At 24.9% G+C, this 4,313-nt stretch overlaps 1 protein-coding gene across 1 annotated transcript in view; it reads left to right on the top strand.

Annotated features, from left to right (window-relative positions):
* Positions 1-3,785: 3,785 nt before the first annotated feature.
* LOC106779861 overlaps positions 3,786-4,313 on the top strand; it is a 6,926-nt gene continuing 6,398 nt past the window's right edge. Inside the window, exon 1 of the mRNA XM_014668071.2 lies at positions 3,786-4,062. The gene's annotated coding sequence lies outside the window, so the exon portion shown is untranslated. The remainder of the gene's footprint in view (positions 4,063-4,313) is intronic.

Raw genomic sequence — 4,313 nt, 5'->3', positions numbered from 1 at the left:
TTTCTTCTATAATTGTTTGAGATAGATCTATAATAGACTTTATGTATGTTTATGACTATTATTGTGTTTGATTTGAGGTAATGATATTGTTGTGGGCATGTATGGTGACTATGTCGAAAAAATTGCAAGGAAAAATTCTTTGTGGTGATGATCTTAGTGTATTCATTGACATATAAGGGATTAATAGGGAGATATCCTAATACTCTACTATATATATATTTATTATGATCATTATTTTTTAAATAACCGTATTAAATATATATATATATATATATATATATATATATATATATATATATTGAACAAACTATTTTGTTTGATCAACCTTATAATTGTTAGCAAAATCATGAAAGATAAAAGTTTTGATAATGTCCAAATCAATGAAGACTTGTTTATGTGTTAAAACATTTTGTAATTAGTAGAGTTATGTATAGGACTTCAATTATTGTTTGATTATGTGTAAGTCATGCTTTAAAATTCATTTTGAAATAAAAAAAAAGCTCTGCAATAATCGATTAGTTACTTAAGATAATTGATTATCACTGAGAGGTTTTTAAAGGTTGATAAAAACTCATTTTGTCTCTGGAATAATCGATTACCAACTTATGATAACCAATTATCCATAATCGTTTATGATTTACCATAATCGATTATCAGGGCTCACCGTATGAGTTTTTAGGCATGTTTTTGGCTGTTGTGCATTCATTAAATGCATAATCGATTACCATAAGTGGATAATCGATTAACATTTTCTATTAATACACGAAAACATATATGAGTATTTTGTTTTGTGATAAATGTTAAACGATCAAGTTAGTTGGACTAGTGTTATACTAGGAGTAGTGAAACTCGTATAACGAGTTGGGATAGTTTGTAAAATCAGGAGTGATCAAACTCGTTTGTAATCTTTTGAAAAATTAATAGAACCCCTTAAGATTGCTTAAGGGAGAACTTAGCGTTAATAAGTTTGGAGAGAACCAATATAAAAATAAGTTTGTCTTCTTATTTTCTTTTTTAAAAGCTTTCTAAAGTATTTAACACTACTTGCATACCTAACCTAAGAAATAACATTTAATACTTATTTATGAAAAAAATTTAAAACTCTATTCAAATCCCTTTTTTATAGTTTTTTTTTTTTTTCATCTTTAATTTGTTTGATTTGTTATATTCAATTCAAAGGTTGGAGAGGAGATGAAGTTTGATCTACTAATATATTTTTTAAAATTATAAATTAAAATAAAAGATGTTTAGTTTTTTTTTCATATTATATTATTCAAAATATAAATACGCAGTAAAATTATAATTTAAACCATGAATATTTACAAATTAGTTTTTAATTATTAATCGATTATAACAAACTATAATACTAGAAAATAAATAAACTATAACAATATAAAAGGTTAAATATATTTTTGATTCTTTAATTTTTATTGAAAATTGAAATTAATTTCTTTTTGAAACTTTAGACTAATTTAGTCTCTTATTTTTAGAATTACATGAATTTATTTATTTTAATCAAATTTTTGTTAAGTTTATTTGAAATTTCAAACATATATTTTAATTAATATTAAAAAAAAAAATTGTGTCAAACAATATAAATAAATCAAATGTTATGATGAAATGTTTTGAAATACCAAATAAACTTAATAAATCTAATAAATTAAAGGACTTAAAGTTTATAAAATTGACTGTCAATTTTCACTTCAAAATACCAAAAATATATTCAACCTTCTAAAATACAAATCTACTTCAAATTTTGACACATGTCCATTTCATTGAATTTTTTGTCATTTTGCATCCCAACTATTATTTAATTGACTAAAATATTTCCTGTACCTTTATTCATATACTAAAACATCACTTATAAAATATTCATATTAACTTTCGTGATTTACAAAATGTCACTTTAAAAATATATATTAATAAATATCCAACAAATTTACTAATCTACCCTATTTCAAATTTTTACACATTTTCATTTCATTGGTTTTTCTTTTTGTCATTTTACATCCCAACCATTATTCAATTGACTAAAATATTTTGAGTAGCTTTATTGATCTACGAAAATCTCACTTATAAAATATTCATATCACCTTCTTCATTTACAAAAATATCACTTTAAAAATACTTATTATTATTATTATTCATATCACCTTCTTCATTTACTTATTCATTGATTTTTTTTGTCATTTTATATAAAACTAATACTTAATTGATTAAAATATTTTTAGTATTTTTATTGGTTTACGGATATATCACTTATAAAATATTCATATTTACAAAAATATCACTTTAAAAATACTTATTATTATTATATATTAATATTATTATTGTCATTATTATTATATATTATTATTATTATTATATATTATTATTATTAATATTATTATTATTAATATTATATTATTATTATTATTGTATTACTATTATATATTAATATATTTTAATTATTATTGTTATTATTAAATAATATTATATTTATTATTGTTATAATTATATATTATTATTGTTATTATTATACGTTAGTATTATTGTTATTATTATTATTACGTTAGTATTATTGTTATTATTAAATAATGTTACTTTTATTTTTGTTATTATTATATAAGATTATTATTATTATTATTATTATTTTTATTTTGAGTCGATCTAACTTTTACAATATGTTTGATTAAGGAAGTTTCTAGAAAAATAATTTGAAAAAATACTAATAGTTAAATATTGAAAAAGAAAAAGAAGAGTGATAATAATAATTATAATAATAATAATTATTAAGATTATTATTATTATAATAATTATACATGACAATGAGTTTTAAATTAATAATAATACTTATTATTATATGTAGTGTATGGGATGGTCGGTTGGCTGGTAAGGGAAGTAAGGGTCTGATTGGTTAAGGGAAGCAAGGTAAGTTGGCAACCGATATAGTGGGTATCGATCAGTAAGGTTGGAGAATCGATCGGTAAGGTGTGAGAGTCGATAGACATGGTTAACCTAGGAGGAAATGTGAGGGTAAGATAAAAGTAGGTTCGATTGGTTAGGCGAGTTATGCAGGCACGTCAGCTGCTATTATAACTGGGGGCGAATCTTGTAGGATTGAGGATCAGCGGTTACAGGTAGGTAGTTAATGCTCATTATTTGAACTTGATGTCTATAAATACGTAAATGTTAATAAGATATTTCACTTTTGATCTAATTATATTTTTTGTTGGTTTCATTGTGACTGTGCTAACTTGAACATCAAAGTACTAATGTACAGGTCACAACGCGACTGACATAGAAGGAAAATCATTGAAAGTTCATTGTGTGAGCTACAAGGATTGTGTTGAGTTTTGAACCTTACATCAGAAACATTATACTTTTTAAATTAAGATATTATAATTTTAAAGTGGATTTTGGATTTTTTTTATTTAGGCAAAACTGAGGTTATATTTATATGGAGAAAAAAAAGTTTTAAATTACACGTCAAACGATTTCGTACAAGCAAATTGTATTCCTTCACCCTAATATAACAGTCAAAGTAAGGTGAAATCCTACCTCAAAACATTTTTTAAGTTCTGGTAGTGAATTATCAGACCTTAAAATTTTATGTAGTGCTCTCCAGAGACACGAGTTTAAATTGTCTTACCCATAACTTCCCAAAATGCGTAATTTAATTTTTTTTATCATATATGTAAATCTCACTCCACTTTTTCTCCTAGATAGGAAAAAAAAAATTGAATTTTGGGATTTTCCTATATGTAAAGATATTTATTTATTTACCATCAAATCTCATCTTTGTAATTACATCCGATGGTGTAGACACAACTGGAATAAAATGGGGGGAGTGCGTGACTAAGAGGCAAAACGGAATGCGTAGTTGGAAAACCAAATCCAAAATTTCAAACAATCAAAAGTTTTCGTGTTCTGAGTTGACCTATCCTCGTTCAGTTTTCAGCAATTTTTAGGCTCTATTTCTTTCTTTTCTCTCTTTTGCCCAATTCCATCTCCAATTTCACAATCTTCTGTCTACGCTCGTAAGCTTCTTCGGTCTCGGTTTCGATTCGATTGTTTATGGAGGTAGGGTTCCGTTTCACAATTTATTTTCCCCAATTTTCTCGAATGTGGTCGATTCCATGCATGTTTTCCTTTTCACTTCACCCATTTCTTGCACTTTAATTAGGGTTTTTGTTCGGTTGTTAGAATGTTAGGGTGGATTATTGGCTGTAGGGTTACGGATAGTGTGTTCTGAGTCGACTTTTGATTGAATGAAGTATTTGCGTGCTTTATTTTATTTTATTTTATTTTTTTCTGTCGTGAGATATTGGATA

Source organism: Vigna radiata, unplaced genomic scaffold, assembly GCF_000741045.1.
Source record: "Vigna radiata var. radiata cultivar VC1973A unplaced genomic scaffold, Vradiata_ver6 scaffold_169, whole genome shotgun sequence".
NCBI lineage: Eukaryota > Viridiplantae > Streptophyta > Magnoliopsida > Fabales > Fabaceae > Vigna > Vigna radiata.
Note: the sequence above shows the minus strand (reverse complement) of the source record. Positions and strands in the feature narration are given on the sequence as shown.